Source organism: Gossypium raimondii, chromosome 1 (genome assembly GCF_025698545.1).
Source record: "Gossypium raimondii isolate GPD5lz chromosome 1, ASM2569854v1, whole genome shotgun sequence".
Lineage (NCBI taxonomy): Eukaryota > Viridiplantae > Streptophyta > Magnoliopsida > Malvales > Malvaceae > Gossypium > Gossypium raimondii.
In genome coordinates this window covers 28,716,226-28,734,955 of record NC_068565.1, presented here as the reverse complement: position 1 = coordinate 28,734,955, position 18,730 = coordinate 28,716,226, and the positions used below count along the sequence as shown (strand labels likewise).

Here is an 18,730-nt window from a genome sequence, read left to right as displayed (position 1 = left end):
AAATTAAAAAAAAAATTTGCAAGTGTAAATAATATTTTTAAATATAAAGTAATACATGATTATAAAACGAAAAATAACACAAATACAATACGAATGTGTAAAATTTTCATGATAAAAAATGAAAGAAAATAAAAATTATAAAATAAATAACATGAATTATTTACGAATTACCCCAAAAAATCATTTAAAGATAATAATTAGTTGTCTAATGAGCAACCTCCTCAAATTATAATCTAAACAATCCCAAACAAAAGGATAACATTTAAAGATAACAAAATATATTTTGTTAGAGTTTAATGTTGTACAAAGTTTTGTCTTTAATTTTTAAGAATTAGGTGTAGCCTTCAACCTCACATTGTCTATAAACAAACTACAAATGGATTATGAGTCTATAGACTCATATCCCATATTGCTTAAGAAAAAAAGGGAAATAAGACTTGAAGTCTATGTAAAGACTTGTTTTTAAATTTTATTCTCACAAGAGGTGACCCCCAACAAATTAAAGAAAAAAGAGATATTAAAGGCAAAAAGCTCTTTCAGCTGGAAACTCTAGAAGCATTTTCCTGCAAATATGCTAAAAACACTTTCAACAATAAGTGTTTTTATTATTTTGGCCTAATTTAGTATTTTTTTTAAAAACATCCTAATCAATAATTTTAAATATATATATTTAAGAAATTTACTTGGATTTTAAATGTTATGAAAATAGAGATAGTTGCAATTTGCAATAGAAAGCGCTTGAAAATGAAAATGTGAAGTGATTGTTTGATTGTCATGAAAAACGTCCTAAAAATGGTAGTGCTCTTCCCTTTCCAACTGTTTTCCTTTTCCTTTAATGATTAGCTATTAGTTGACTTTCCAGTCATCTTCCAAAGTTGAGGTGTTGCTCTGAATTTTAGCAGGGAAAAGGAAGAAGAAGATCAAGCAAAATTCAGGTGGAGAAAAGAAATATCAAATATGGCACTCAACTCTACCCTCATTCCTCTTCTCACGCCTCACAAAATGGGAAACTTTAACCTCTCTCACAGGTTTGTTTCCTTTATATATATAGAAAATAAAGGAAATTCATTATCTGATATCATGCTCTGATGATCTAGAATTTTGGGCGAACGAATTTTAGTATTTAGTTCTTTTTTATTTTCTTTCATTGATTCTTCACTATCGGAAACTGAGAACACTTTTCTTCTCAGTAATAATATAATAATAATTGTGGATACAAAATTGTGGTCCATTATTTTTGTCGTAAAATATAGCTAATCGACAAAGCCAATCAATTCATAGATATTTTGAAGTTTTTTTCCTCTTTTACGGAATTCCCAGAGATGTTTCCATAATGAATGAATTAATAGTGTATTTCTTTTTAAATTTTTGGAAAAAGGATACAGGGTAGTTTTAGCACCATTGAAAAGAAATACATCTTACAATAATATTCCACACACTACAACAAAATAGTCCTAAGATGACACTTTTGGGGCTACACTTTCCTAAGTGTTGGGATAGATTGATCAACATACGCTTTGACCAACTCTTTGTATTAGGGTTGGGATATGCATGCCTAAGGCAACTCTTAAATAAGAGTTGGCTCTGTCTAGTCCTAAGACGACACTTTTGGGGTGACACTTTCCTAAGTGTTGGGATAGACTTACCAACATACGCTTTGGTCAACTCTTTGTATAAGGGTTGGGATATGTATGCCTAAGGCAACACTTAAATAAGAGTTGGCTTTTGTGTAGTCCTAAGATGACACTTTTGGGGCGACACTTTTCTAAGTGTTGGGATAGACTTGCCAACATACGTTTTGACCAAATTTTTGCATAAAGGTTGAGGTATGCATGCCTAAGACAACGCTTAAATAAGAGTTGGCTTTTGTGTAGTCCTAAGACGACACTTTTGGGGCGACACCTTCCTAAGTGTTGGGATAGACTTGTCAACATATGCTCTGGCTAACTCTTTGTATAAGGGTTGGGGTATGCATGCCTACGGCAATGCTTAAATAAGAGTTGGCTTTGTCCAGTCCTAAGATGACATTTTCCTAAGTGTTGGGTAGACTTGCTGACATACATTTTGGTCAACTTTTTATATAAGGGTTGGGATATGCATGCTTAAGGCAACGCTTAAATAAGATTCGACTTTGTCCAACACTGTGCCTACACTTTTGGGCTAACACTTTCCTAAGTGTTGGGATATACTTGCCAACATACACTTTGGTTAACTCTTTGTGTAAGGGTTGGGATATGCATGCCTAAGGCAATGCTTCAATAAGATTCGGCTTTGTCCAACACTATGCCAACACTTTCCTAAGTGTTGGGATAGACTTGTCAACATATTCTTTGGCCAACTCTTTGTATAAGGGTTGGTCTATGCATGCCTAAGGTAATACTTAAATAAGAGTTGGCTTTGTCCAATAGTATGTCTAAGGTAACACTTAAATTGGCAAATTAATTTATGTAACAAATATATTCATAAATGATTGATACTAAAAAAAATGTTTTGATTGAAATATTTAAATTAAAATATTAAAGATTATAGATATTAAGTTCGCGAATCTTATTATAATTTGTTAATAGGCTACAAAGAATTTTTTATTTTGTAAAATAATCGTGTTGATAGATGTTAGCCATCTAATGTATAGTATTTATTTTGAGTAAATATATATTATTGTTATTATTCTATTTCTTTGGTTAAAAAGGTAAAAAAATTAGGGCAAGAAAAGAATATCTTTGTTATTCTCTTTGGATGAAACCTTAATGCATTAATGGAATTTTGTAAAAAGGATCGAATCTAACAATGCCAAAAGTATTGTTGCCAATGTAGGAGGATGTGGGTTCAAATACGCTGAAGCGTATTATCCTCGTATTTATAGGTTGGGAAGGGATTATGGATAGTTCTAACAAAAAAGTCATAACATTTATGGAATCCAATTATTTTTGTGTATTTCTGTGTATTTACTTGAAGATTAAGAGTTAAAATTAAAGTGATAATGAAAATTTTAGTTCTTAATGTTTAATTTTATCAATTTGGCTTTTATTTATATATTTTAATTAAATCTAATTCTTAATCATTATTATTTTAATGAAAAACTAATTAAAATGTGAAATCATTATTATTTTAATGAAAAACCAATTAAAATGTGAAAAATTTAAACGTGGTAATATGTGTGGTAATCTTATTAATTTTAAAATTTTTATGAACTATTTGTATAATTTTTGAATTTTAATTTTTTATTTTATGAATATAATTTTAAATTATTTCTTGATATGACATATATAATAAATGGTATCATGTCAAGCATAAAGTACGTGTAGATTAGCGGATTATCACCTAATATAATTAACAAATTATTGTTTTAGTTAACATTTTCGGTTAAAAAATAAATTTACTGTTTTTAAAAAATTAAGAATCAAATTTAATTAAAACAACGAAAGCTAAATTATTAAAATTTCCAACGTTTGAATACTAAAATTATTACTATGATAATATTAAATAATAAATAGTTTATTAAAGAAAATAAAATATTTTTGAATAATAAATAATTAGTAAAAAAGACTTCAAGATGGTGACATGGCATGGGATTAGTGGTCAACTGGTCAACTTATCCTGATTCTTATCCACATAAAGCCACTTACAGCACGTTTGGTTCGCTGTAATGGAATAGAGGCGTAATAGGTAATTCTTTTGTTTGGTTGAATGTAATGGAATAGAGGCGTAATGGTATTCTTGTGTTTGGTTGAATGGAATAGAGGTGTAATAGCATAAGGAAAAAAGTTAAAATGACTAGAATACCCTTAGCAGAATTTTTTTAAAGTAGATGATTATTGTTATTGTTATTAAATTTTAATAAGATTATTAATATAAATAATAAATAATTTAATCATATTTTAACATAATTGTTATAAAATATAATTTAATAAAATATATAATTTAATAAAATTGTTAATAAATATTCTTATATAAATTTACTAATAAAATCATAATATATAATACTAAAATATAATTTAAAATAATTATTATTAAATATAATTTAATAATAATAAATAATTAAATAAAATTCTTATTCTTATATGAATTTACTAAAATCATAATATATAATACTATAAAATATAATTTAAATAATTATTATTAAATATAATTTATAATATACTTTATTATTATTAAACGCAATACATATTTAATGTGCTAAAATATCATTTGTGGAACAAATAAGTTAATTATTCTACAATAAAAAATATTAGCGATAATAAATAACTTTAGAATTGTATTTTGCATAAACATAATAACAATGAATATTAACAAAAGGTTAAATGAGATTCATGAAATTCTATGTCACAATCCAAATGTTATCTGCTTTTGCCACATCAAAAAGTTATATGGCGTACCATCCCAAATATTACAAACAGAAAAAGTTACGAAAATGTCATCAACAAAACCATAAATTTTAATGGTTAGCAAGAAATCTTCTGACCCATTCCAACCGTACATCAGAAGGTAAACTAAAGAAAACTACCATTTGAGTTGGATGATCTGGAATTTTAGTCAATGCTTGAAACCGTTCATCCACAGTTAAACCTTCTATTTCACATAAGATTGGATATAAATTTGCCGCTTTTCTTGGATGCCCCGGTGAACTACCACATCGGAGGCAATACTCCTACTAATTTGTTCGCCAATGGCCGCATGTTTTCACCAATAAAGTGGCGACATCGATGGCGAAGAAGAAAAATGACCGGTTGCATCGAATTCTTTTTTCCTCTTTGAAGATGAGGAACCCCTTGGTTTTTCTGCATTTGCGGCTCGTGGCGAAACATCCATGTCATCCAAAGAGACATTAGCATCGCAATCATAGTATTCGTTTCATCTTCATTAATATCTGCGAAGGTACATCCTCGGCATTTATTTCTTCAAGAACGTCGGTAATTTGTTTGAGCGTCTTTCCCAGTCGCTCGATCTTTTGCGTATATGGCAGTAAGTTGGTCGTAGTAGGGGAAACTACGATGTCTGAACTGACCGGCTTCTTTATGACTCTATAAAAACGAGGAAATCATATTAGTTATAAGTTTGGTAAGAATAGGATAATCAAGAGTTGAACTCATTCTTACCTTTAAATAAGAGTCCCAAACCGCATCTTCAGCAACAACGACCTGCCTATGGTCGTCCCAACCAAAACCGCTATTGTTTTGGCCATTAAGCATGTCATACACTATTGACCAATCTCTTTTCAGTAACCTAATCCTTGACTCGATATTAGGTCTTGCCTTCAACATCGCATTGGGTAAAGCCTTCTCTAACATTTTTTCTAACTCGTTTAAGTAACCGGCTTTGAACCCCGTATCAGCGTTAAATGTCCCAACATTGTGCAAGTCCACCATGCAGGAAACCAGTGCTGCATCTTCTTTTGGAACCCATTTCCTTTTGGATCCTCAAGATGATTGGGAAGGAACATTTGATTCCGAAACACCTGACATAATTATCTTAAGAAAAAAAAACAAATTAAAATTAAGTTTAATATCATGAATCAAAAGGTGAACACTTTATAAAATTAAAATTGAGTTCAATATCATGAATAAAAAACTCAACACTGTATAAAATTATAACACATGATGAATGAAAAGAAATCAAATTATATTTCAACAAGTTTGGTACAATACAAAAAACTCAAAAACACCACCAAAGTTTCACAAACTAGATACATAAAATAACATAAACAAATGAACTCAAACTAATTTTCTCCCTAAACCTAACTAGTTTCTAGATGCTTGCCATTCATCGAACATTTGGTTGGCTAGCTCCATCCTCCAAGTAGCCCAAGCATCCGATGGATGAATATTGACGATATTCGGTTCATCGTCATCTACCACATTAGTAGGTAATACTTCTTTCACCTCCGCTTCAATAGGATCAATACTCATATGGGTTCGAATAAAATTATGGAGCAAACAACATGCAATAATTATCCTATTGTGCACCCTCACAGGATAGAATGATGGACTCCTAAGTATTCCCCATCTCATTTTTAATAACCCAAAGCATCTTTCAATAACATTACGTGCTGAGGCATGTTTCATATTAAAAAATTCTTGCGGAGTACTTGGCTGATAACCCTGATGCCAATCATTCAAATGATAACGTTGTCCTCTAAAAGGTGCAAGAAATCCCTCACAATTTGTGTATCCAGCATCAACTAGATAATAACAACCTATAAAAAAAATTCTTAATTATTAATTCCCCAAGAAAGTTTAATCTTAATGAATAATTCAAAGTCCTCTAACTATCCACTTTACCGTGAGGAACTTTTAGTCCATGCCTCCTACTAATGGCATCTCGAAGAACTCGTCCATCAGCAACAGAACCTTCCCAACCAGGAAGAACATAAACAAATTGCATTTCAGGTGTACAAACACCTAGCATATTTGTTGCTATGTCACCTTTTCGCGTTCGATATCTACGTTTATCAACTGCTGGAACCCTAATCTTTATGTGGGTTCCATCAAGAGCACCTAAGCAATTCTATATCACATGTTATAAAACCTTAAGTTAGGATACTAAATTTAAATCTAAATAAACTAAATTATGTACAAGCTATATATAAAACTTATTCCAATACCTTAAACCATTTCCACCTTGTGTCTGAAGAATCTGCTGTAATTGGCTCTGGCTTTTTAAATAACACATATTGTAAGCGTATGACAGCATTTAAAACACTATGAAATGATCTGCTAACAGTTTCCCCGGACCTATTGAAGTGATGCTTGATAACTCGATTTTTAAGGTGATGGGAAATGATATGTAAAAACATTGCAACTTGCTCATAAACAAGCATGTGCCTTGACGACTTCAATCCCCCTAACGTTTGTAACATCTCACATAGTTTGAAAAAGGCAAATCTATTCATCCTAACTTGTTCAATACAGGTCTCGTCACTAGCATGTACAAGCCTTTTCACATAATCCCGTTGTGCATAAAAATCTAAAATATAGGACCTAATCCTTGGTCTATAAGTATGAAGGCTATCGGCACCTAATGTAAGTATAAACCAATGACAATGTTACAAATTTCCAACCATATTGTCCTTTGCAATTCCAATTCTTTTCGCCTCACAGTTTGTGCAATTTAAAGCGACGAGCCATTCTTGTAAGATATTAATGTGTTCCATATTGTCAAATTTATTTAAAAGGGTCACATTTCTCCAATCATAATTTCAATAACGAAGAAACTAAAATTAAATAATTTAATTGCCAAAGAACTTACAGTGATTGCGTGAAAAGAAGACGCTCAAGCTGTGGGTGGAGGAAGCAATCAAACAAGCCGCTTCAATAGAAAGCAATATCACACTATCAAAGAAAAATGAACAATACTAGCTTAGAATCTTAACCGTATTTTTGACAACAATGTTACAAATTTAACATTAACAAACCACATTTTTCTTTAAAGAATTTTTAGAAGCAACATCAATCATAATAACAATGAATATTTGTTTTCTTTCAATCATAATTTTTAGAAGCACTTTCAAGCATTCAACCCTTCATTTAATTACGATTTTAACGGATTCACCTTTAAGTTGGTAATAGTTTAAAATTATGGATTAATTAACGTAATTAGATTTTCGGAAAAAGTTATAATTTAAGTTATAAATTTTGTTTAGTATATTAATTAAAACTACATAGTGAATATAATTAGATTATTTGATAAGATAATATAATCTTAAATGAAATATAATAAAGAAATGGAATTTACTCTCTATTAAATACCTATAAAATTATCCAAAATAAAAATATTCTTTCATTTAACACATAGAACCTAATTAATGAAATATCTTATTTCAAAGATATAGACGAGAAACATGCAGGTATGTCCAATGATATGATGTTAACTCAAATATATGTCATTGTTGTGAAATATTGAGAGTTGAGAAAAGATTTTCCAATGAAAGTATATAAATGGGAATCATATTGGACCTTCTGAACCAACGGCCATGTTTTTGACACTAGAGATTGGGAATTGTTTCAAATGTAGATTACTCGAAAACCAAAACTCTATTACCACATTTGGGTGTTGGATAAATAAATACGAATAAAATAAATAATAATTTATATTATAATTAAATTAATTTTAAAATTTATAAATAATTAGAAATTATTTATTTGTATTAATTCTATAAAAAGATTATTTCATTTTACTTGATATAAATAATAATACTTTTATACTAATTTAAAATTTTTAGTAAATAATTTATTAAAGTATATTCATTTTGTAAAATTCTTTTTATTTTTAATAATTTCCTAAAAACAATTCTATAAAACATAATTTTTTATGGAATATAAAAGCTTGTTGACCTTACTTAATTAAGCAAATATAGAATCTTATTTTTAATAAGGAAATTATTGCAAATAAATGTTATCATTTGTTTATATTTATGTATAAATAGGTAACACAAGAAGAAGAAGAAGAGGAGTTTTATTATTAAGAAAGGAAGTTACGTGGCAAACCTCTCATTAAAAGAAATACATCACTTTTTCACAAAACATTACTATGGAGTAAACCATAAAAAAACAGTCCAATTCTTTGGAATTGCAACTATAAAATACCTCTTGAAATGCAACTAGAGATTCACATGCCAGCGATTTATGTCTCGAGCAAATCGGTGAGTAACGATCCAATACCTACAAATGAATCACAGTCAATCACCAATCCACCTAGTGATGAGATGACCTCATTTTAAGCAAAAGAACGAGCCAAAGAACGAGCAAAAGAAAATAAATAACGAATAACAAGGGCATAAGCATGCAATTCATTCAACAATATGAGGTCTAATTTTTACATGGAACGAATTTTAAGTACAGTTTTACAACTAAATAGAAATTGATGAAGGTAATACATGGATTTCATAACATAGACAACGCCAAAGCACATTGATATATACCAAGCCACAAGCAGAATAAAATAATTAAGAAAGGAAGTTCGAGTGAGTTTGAGAGAATAAATGGACTCCATTTTCTTTTCATATGACTCCTGCCGAAACCACGCTAGCAATAATTATTTGAAGGAAGATTTTCCTACATTTTAAGGATGTTATTAATTATTATCTCACATCGGTATTAGATTGAATCAACTATTACTATAGTATGGCATTTTAAACTATATATGCTAGTCTGTCTCAATTGTATACGTAATTCATATCGGTAAATTCATAGTTAACAAGAAGGAAAGAAATGTTAGAAGCTCGAACATTCGTTGTCACCATTTCGCACCAAAATAACCACACTAAAGCGACTTAAAGCGTAATCATCGAATGGCATGTAAATATTTGTTCAAGATATTCTGAAGTAGAACTAAAGAATCACATGCGATAAATACACTTTAATTATATTCATAATTAGAGAGCGAAATGACCTAATCAAAGCTAATAATTTAAGCGGTGGTCATTTCTTTGCACTAAAGGACAAGTTATTTTTGTCTCACTTCAAATTAAAATGCAAATAGACCATGAAAGGAAGAAGATTCCTATAACATTTCAAACCACCGAAGACCTATAACCAAAATATATTATACCCTCTAAGTTTAGAAATCAGTATGCCAGAGAATATTTATCATCAACTACATGCACATATACATAGACATAAGGAAGCAACAGAATCCAATTGTTGCATCTAAAAACTAAAAAAGAACAATCTAATCATCTTCTTATGAAAGAATTAAGTTCACCTATAGAAACCACACAAACTGAACAGTTTATTAACTTTCTGAGAAAAAAACGGCTCATTAACTTTCTCGAAACCAAATGGAAAATAACTAAATTTTAAGGATAAAAAATCTATTTAAAAAAAGGTCAAATTTTATTTAAAATAAAGGAAATATTTCCACTTTGACAAGCATGGAGTTGGAAATTAGTAAACATACATTTCTCATCGTTTTTTCCTCCGTTTTCTTTGAAAACAAGCAGAAAACTCTTGAAAAGAAAGCTAGAATTCAAGCATAACACAAGAAACCTTTGATGCCAATTGAGCTTTTAAAAGTGAATCATGATACTGCAGCAATTGAGCTTTCCAAACAGAAACTCAATGCTCCAATAGCAGACAAAGAAAAAGCAAACATACCTCTCATTCTTGCCAAATGAAAATCGTGCACCAAAATAGAAAGCAACTTGGTTGACATTGCCAGTGAGATTGACATAGTTCATAAGATAAATGGAACTAAAGACCCATACACAATTTGGTTGAGATCATACAACTATTCGATAGCATTACAACTCCATACTGCACTGGAGTTACTAAGGGCCAATTAACAACCAAAAATACAATCCTATTGCAGAAAACCGCTAATAACAATGCATTCACTAAAGTGCGCATGAGTATAATCAAGATGCAAATCACATGAGAAAAAAACAGAATGATAATCCTTCAATCAAAATGTTCAACAAAGCCCTCGGATCTCATAGCTATATCCGTGTCAATAAGAAGATAAATATAATTATAGATAGAAAGAATAGAGAAAGAAAAGCAGGGAAAGAGAGAGAGTTATCGGCAGGAACCGAAAGGATAGAAAGCAGATGGTGAGGAAGAGGAAGAGGAGAAAGAATTGAAAAACAGATGATGATAGTAAATGCTCTAAAGCGAAAATTGGGCAAAATCCAGTAAACCAAATCAGTTCTAAAAATAAACAACATTCGGCCGGTGGGAATAATCGGTGGGAATAAACAAATAAAAAAGAAAATCATGAGGAAGAAAATAAAAATCCGAGATGAAAAAAAGAGAAGAACAACTTACCGAAACAATTGGGCTGGAGATCTGAGACGATGGAGTGAAACCGGAGCGGCGATTTCGGGAGGGACGAAGAGGAGAGGTGGAGGTGATTTTGCGAAGCTTGACTTACTGTTGATGTTGGTCGATTTCAGCGATTTTGGAAGGGAGGGAGAGGGAGAGGCTGCAGGTCAATTTTGGCGAGGGTAAAACAGAGAAGGTTTTCGGGAATGCGTCCGTAATAGGGTAATCAGCGTTTTTGGAAGGGAATGCAAATCGGCCAGAAGCGGAGAATATTGCGTTTACATCCAGAATCGCATAAGCCCGTAATAGGGCTTTACAGTGAACCAAACGCAGGAATGGGTGGGGCGCGCGTAATAGAGGCGTAATCGCATACCAAACACGGTGAACCAAACAAGCAGTTATTCTCTCTCCCTCCAAACTCTTTGGCAACCTATTGCATCTGCTGTCCACCACCTGCTCCAACCACTGGTATGTCACGGAGCCTTCTTTGTCTTCTGTTCACTATCTGGATTTTTCTTATATTGCTCAGTCTTTTTTTTTTCCTGAGTAAAAATTCATCTAAATATCATTACTTTTCATGAATTTGGGTTCTCTTCCTATGCTTATCTATGTTTTTATACCTATATATTGATGTAAAGTCAAATCTTATTTATTAAAAAAGAAGAGTTGAGAATTCTGTAAAAAAAAAATCAATTTTTGGATGATTTTCATACTATTTATTCTATGTATATACATGCATGTATGTGAAAAAGTGATGTACATTATCACTCTCTTTCCCATTGGAAAGTAAAAGTAGTAAAATGAAAAATTACTTCTTTTTTGAAATGTTTGAAAACAACATAAAAGGGGAAACATTTCTTTGTTGTTGTTGGTTTTGGAGTGATGATGTTTGTGGGTAGCTAAATATGTGGAAACAGTTTTTGGGGAAGTAAAAACTCATTAAAATTAAGTACATAACCAAAAAAAAAATTATTAGTTTTCTTGAAAATTGTTTCTCTGAAATTGTTAGCCATGTAGGGTGTTATAAATTGAATGCTACAATTTGAACTGTCAATTTGAAGAATAAGTGATGAAATGCTATTTTCATTACTTACAATCTATTTGCCTGTAACAGCCCGTTTTTTGGTCAAGTCGGAACAGTAGTTTCGGGACCACAAATCTGAAGTTAAAATATTAATTTTATTATTATATTAAAGATTACAGCATGATAGAATTATTATGTGAAAGTTTCGTAAAGAAATTTTACTGTTTGAATATTTAATTCGGTAAAAAGGACTAAATTGCGTAAATCGTATAAGTTGTGTTCTATAAGCTAAATGTGTCTAATAGCTATAGAACATTAAAGTAAAGGTCCTTAAGTGGTAAATAGGCCATTTATGAGTTAGTGGATGATAGTGGGGTGGCATTTGGTGTAATTACTAATGTTTTGAAAGGATATTTTGGTAATTAGATAATTAAGTTAAATTAAAATAAAAGAAAAACAATTTTAAGTTTATTTTCTCATCTCTTTCACCGAAAATTTTAAAAGAAAGAAAGAAAGAAAGAAAATTGTTGAGTTCTGCCCATTTCTTGGCTGTTCGAATGGAGAAGAAAGAGGAAGGATGCTGCATGTTTAATTTTTGAGCTCATTTAGGAGTTGGTTCCTTAAGAAACTGCTCAAGAGTAGGTTCGGTTGCTGTTCGGTAAGTCCTTGCAATGAAACCTTGAAAATTTTCCATGTTTATTATGTGTTTAATACATGCAGGTAAAACGCGAATTTAAGGGCTGTTAAGCAAAGTTAGTAGTTAAAAATACATGTTATTTGTTACCAAAATACTGGTGTTAGAAGTGAAGAAGAGTTGATAAATAAATGTATAGTTGGTGTTGAAACCTGTCGTTGAATGCTGATAGTTTCAGCATGTAATTGTCGTATTTTATAGTGCAATAAATCCTAGTGTAATTGATCTGTTGCTGTTCTAATTAAGGTAAAATGTTGGTTGATAAATGTCCTGTTTTGTGGAAATAAGCAAAATATAAATATGGTTGAAATTAACATGCATTACTGTTTGGTCTATGTTTGAAGAGGTATTAAATTTTGGAGCTTAAAACAGTTTAATTTAGGGTTTACATTTCCAAATTTCAGTTTTAGTAATGTCCCATTATTATTGGTTGAAGCTAAGGAAACAAGCATTTGTTGAAAAGATGTAGGGAACTAAATTGTCTGAAAATTATTTTCTGTCAGCTAGTGAAAATTTAAAGTTTGAATGTATACTGATTTTTTTTAAGTGTCTGAACGCATGTTAGAATTCAACATGTCCAAATCCACGCTAGAAATTAATACGCTGGAGTGTTTTGTTTAAGTAGGATTAAATGTGTATGATATTCAAACCCGTCTATACACTAGATTCGTTGTTGTACCGTTACAAACCGGACAAGAAGTCATGTACTTAAAATTGAGATATCATGTTGCATGATCTTGTATGGTAAATTAAATGAAAATAGACGACATTGATATCAAATTTCAATGCAAAATATAGGTGAGTATTGGATATATGAAATGATGTAAATATTTAAATTATGATGCATGATTTATGTGTATAGAAATGAAATATCTTTAGTGAGAACTCGATTATGTTTATTTGTGAGCATGCCCTTCCCCTTGTTATGACCCAAAAATGGTGCATGAAGATTGTCGCTGAGCTTTAATACTGTGGTTCTAGTCATTGATACATTCTCTTAACTGTCATTGGCCAATGAGCAATTGGTGGTTTTTGTCCTTTGTTGAATTAACTAATGAAACATGACGTTCAAGGCTCGTACAGCCTCGAACACAATGAGTGCTTGTTGATATTTACGCAAAATATAGTTTCCATTGATGAGCTTATGTGTTCTTTGATGTTTAATGGTGAAATATGAATATTTGATGTTAGATTTTCATATTTTATAAAGTGATTTTTGATGAAAATGCAAATTAGGGATTAAATTGTGAAATATTGAAATTATGTGGTTAAAAGTGTAATTTTGCCAAAATGTGTAAATTATGTTAAATTGAATGAATTAATGATTTAATAAGAAAATTTTGTTATTATATAGATTGATAAAAAAATGAGATTCGGAACTAGAACGGGGGAAAACAAAGTATCGGATTAGTCGACCTAATTCGTCATTACAGCAAACGTGGTAAGTTCGTATTCTAGTAACATATTTAAATTTTGTTATAAATGCTTAATTATTATTGAATTGAATTGAATGATGAATGGTCATGAATACGAGCTGAAATCGACTGAGTTACGACGTCCAAATGTCCCGTATGAACCTTAGGAATAGAATATAATACAAATGCCATGACTTTAGGGTTACCGATATGTGATAACATGTAAGACCATGTCTAGGACATTGGCATTGTACTGTGATTATGTATAAGACCATGTCTGGGACATTGGCATTGTTATATGATTTTGTATAAGACCCTGTCTGGGACAGTGGCATCGATATGTGATAACATGTAAGACCATGTCTGGGACATTGGCATTGTATTGTGATTACGTATAAGACCATGTCTAGGACATTGGCATCATTATATGATTTCGTATAAGACCCTGTCTGGGACAGTGGCATTGATATGTGATAACATGTAAGACCATGTCTGGGACATTGGCATTGTACTGTGATTACGTTTAAGTCCATGTCTGGGACATTGGCATCATTATATGATTTCGTATAAGACCTTGTCTGGGATATGGCATTGTACGAGGTATAATGAATTCTGAGTATCCTTAACAATTTCGAATGGTTCAACGGGCAGGGTCAAGACGAGAATGAAAGTACAATCGAATTAAGTGATATAGATACGTACAGAACCTAAATGATAATTAAATGAAGGTAATTTGGTATATAATGAATATTGAATTAAATAAAGTATATATATAATTGCTTATGCATATGAAAATGTGAATGAAATGATAAGAAGTATTCAAACTATACGTGTTTTGAATGAATAAACTCATGAAAATATGGATTAACTATGTGCATGAATTTGAAATAGAATGGTGTAAAAAATATGAATTATATCATATTTTGAATAATTGTTTTAATCTTTGTTAGTTAATAACATGAGTTTATTTCCATACGAGCTTACTAAGCTTTATAGCTTACTTTGTTTTTTTTCCTATGTTTATAGAGTTTCAGAGGCTTGCTCGGGTTGGAAGTCGTCAGAGATCTCATCACACTATCCAGCTATGGTTTGGTATTTATAAGCTTTGTGATATTGGTTATATGGCATGTATAGGCTTGAGTCTGTTTGATAAAGGTTTTGGTGATGATTCAAGATGACCATTTGGTCATTTGGTATATGATGAGTATTTACTTATAAAAGGCATGTTTTAAATAGGTTTGAATGTGTAAATGTGTTGGTTTTCATATTGATTGTAAATTGTCCGATAGGTATGGTAATGCTCCATAACCCTGTTTTAGTGATGGATACGGGTTAAGGGTGTTACATTTTATTGGTATCAGAGCTACGATTTAGTCGATTCTAGGACTAATGTAGCATATGTGAGTCTAGCTATACATTTCATATTTAACCTGTGATAGTGTGATATCTCTCGATTTTGACGAGAGTTATTTTAATTTGACAGATGTGTTTTCCAACCGAGCTAATTCTGATAGAGCAGAAAGTGGTACTCAAATGTTTAAGTGAAAATGTGATTATGTTGAGTTGAAACTCATAAAGGAATGAATAAAAGTTCATAATATTGTGTTATTAATAAATGTTATAGTATGTGCATGTATATGTGAGAGTTAAAGTTGAGGCTTTACGACCCTCACCCCCTCATTAGTAAGGTATTACAATGAAATCAGTAACATTTAGATTAAATAAGCTCACAAGTGTGGAATTACAGAGTTCTGTGGTTGAAGGATTAATACAGTAGTTAGATAAGAGAATGAGTCAGCAAGTATGGACAACACTAGAAAAGAATCAGATTGTATTGAAAGTTATGCAGATTGTGCAAAGTCATTGTTAAAGAAGAAGTTGACTTCTAAGAAACAAAATATTCAGGTATGATATCTAAAGAATGTATTAACTGGAAGTTCTTCTGAATTGATTTCTATTAGTGATGGGATAATGTGAAATTAGTGATGACAGAATTAGACAATGGAATAATGTTTGAATTGAAATGATAGTTGAGTTTTGTGGTTATAGTCGAAAAGTTATTATGGTTTCTTCTGAGCATTCTATGTGTACATTTATTCTCAGAAGTATATGTGACTGTTTAATTTCATAAGGAATCCTTATCGTATGAGAACGTTAGTTAAACATACTGTTAGACGAAAGTATTGTGGTCTATATGGTTTATGATCGGCATTACTCTATTTTTTTCTCGTATTCTATTCCATTGTGTTGATAGAAAAGTCGACGGTAAAATTTGTATGATTGCTAGTATTATGTTTCTACTGGTTATTGTTCTGTTGAATATATATATGAAGATTATATTACTTTTGTCATCGTTAATTTCAACGTTTATGAGTGTTGTTCTTCCTTCTAGAAATTTCTTGGGATATCATCGAGATCTTTATCATTCTATATGGGTTATAATTTTTAGAAATTCTGTATAACTCTATATTCTGAGATTTCGCTACCTTGATTTTACTATGATTCTATGTAATTAATTGCAAGAGATATTCTTCTAACGAAGATGATTATATCTATTATGATTATAATTTTTGGTTTGATCACGGGAGTATAGTGGTACCGTCATCAGATTATAGAGGTTGTGTTTCTGTATTGGTTGCTGAGGAAACCATATTTGATTTTCTTTTGTGTTCAAAAGGCATTATTAACAGCTGGGATTTTACCTATTTATACGGTTCAGACGTTGGTCTTATTATGTCATTATGATTCTTATATGATGGAAGTGGCCTTAGTATAGTTCAACGCTTCGATAATTAATAGTTGAGATAGCTTTATTATATAATCCTTTCTAGTTTCTTGAAAGAGGCTTGACATCTGCAAAAGTGTAAACGGTGAAAAATCGAGCTCAAATTTGTATATCAATTATCATTCCCAGGTAATCTTGATAAATGTCAATGAGTTGAAAATGGGATTGTTATGCTTCATTTGAGTTATGCAAAAAAAAATTTCAAAGATCATTGATTGTATTCGGAAGAAGTGTGATAAATAGTAGGTCTGGGTTATCCTTTATATCAAGAAGAAATGATTTCTTTGAAAAGTTATTGTTTGATGGTCAAGATCGATTTAGTGGTTTAGTCTGATTTGAGTTATTTGCTTAAAAGGTTAATGGAGTTATATGTGTTTGCGTTTGTCCTCAGGTTCGTAAAAAAAATTTGTGCGTTCACGGGTTAATTGAAGAATAGTCCGAATGAAGAATTCATATTCAAGAAGACGTGATACAAAATAATATCAATCAGAATGGTTTTATTTGAGAAATGTTATGGTAAATTAAAGTAGTTTCGATTGTGGAATTTCTTATATATGTGAAGTTTGATTTGGTTTAAATATACGCTAATAAAGTTGTAAAAAAAAAAGACATTGTTAATTGAAGTATAGCAATGGTTTAGTCTGATTTAGGTAAAGAGTTTATGAATTTCAGTCATGCGTCATTGAATGGTTTGGAGTGTGTTTTAGTACAAGAATGCACAGTGACGGCTTATGCTTTCATATAGTTAAAGTTACATGAAAAGAATTATACGACATGTGAATTAGAGATGATTGATAATGTATTCGCGTTGAATAGTCAGTGATATTGAGAATTTGATTATCATCCAGGGAAAAACGATTACAGTCACGGATGTTCTGAGCAGGAAACCTATGTGTGCTTTACGAGCAGTGAAAATGTGATTAATCTTATCGGATGATGGGTAGATACTAGCTGAGTTAAAAAGTATTCAGCGAATTTGTGAAGTTCATAAATGTATTAGTGAATTGCAAGTTAAAAAGGGGTTCAACGTAAATTGACTCATGATTCAGAAATTTCAGATTGGAACGGATGATTGTTTGTTGTTTCGAAATGGAGTTCGTGTATCGAGAAATCCAAAAATTATGTAACAATTGTTACATATGGCCCACAGTGGTTAACGTTGATCATCAAGTGTCTTCGGGACTATTACAACAGGTATTGATATATGAGTAGTAATAAAATAGAATTTCGATGGATTTTATAAAAGATAGATGTTATTTGAATTATGGTTGGTCGTTTGAAGAAGTCTGCACATTCTATCTCAATACATATAGATTTCTCTCTTGATAGATTAGCCGAGTTATACATGTAAAAGATTTCCAGATCACAGAGTGTGCCAGACTCTATCATTTTGGACGGCTAATCTAAGGGAGAGATTCAAATTCTCAAGGTAATGTTTCGTTGTTATGTTTTAGATTTAAAAAAATACTTACCGTTGTTTAAGTTACGTATAATAATAATTTATCAGTTGACCATAAAGATGGCATCGTATGAAATTTTATATGAATAAAAAGAATTACGGGGTCGATGTGATTAGAGAGACTGAAAAGAAGGTGAAAGTAATTCGCAACAGTTTGAAAGCAGTTTCAGATTGACAGAAAACATATACGGACTTGATACGTAAAAGCATTGAAATTTAGTTAGTGAACTGAGTGTTTGTAAAGTGTTAATATGGGAATAGAATTTTTCGAACTAGCCGTAAAGAGAAGTTGAGTTCGTGTTTCATCGGGTTGTATGAGATTATTGAGAGAATAAGGCCAGTGGTTTATCAACTTATATTACCGCCAGAACTTGAGAAGATCTATAGCAAAGAACAGATCAAAATCCTAGTTTGTGAGACTAAAGAGTTCAGAAATCCAAGGCTATGTGATAAGGCAATGTGAAAGCAAATGTCCAACCAAATCACTGGGAAGATTTTCGGGGACGAAAATCCCTAAGGAGGGGAGAGTTGTAACAACCCATTTTTGGGTCAAGTCGGAACAAAAGTTTCGGGACCACAAATCTGAAGTTAAAATA

At 31.2% G+C, this 18,730-nt stretch overlaps 1 long non-coding RNA gene and 1 pseudogene across 1 annotated transcript; both read left to right on the top strand.

Annotated features, from left to right (window-relative positions):
* Positions 1-984: 984 nt before the first annotated feature.
* Positions 985-18,730, top strand: part of LOC105785532 (putative 12-oxophytodienoate reductase 11) — a 34,348-nt pseudogene continuing 16,602 nt past the window's right edge.
* On the top strand, positions 12,306-15,164 carry LOC128042313 (uncharacterized). Its single transcript, XR_008197522.1, has 3 exons — positions 12,306-12,439; positions 13,830-13,916; positions 14,917-15,164. It is a non-coding gene; the product is annotated as an uncharacterized LOC128042313 (long non-coding RNA).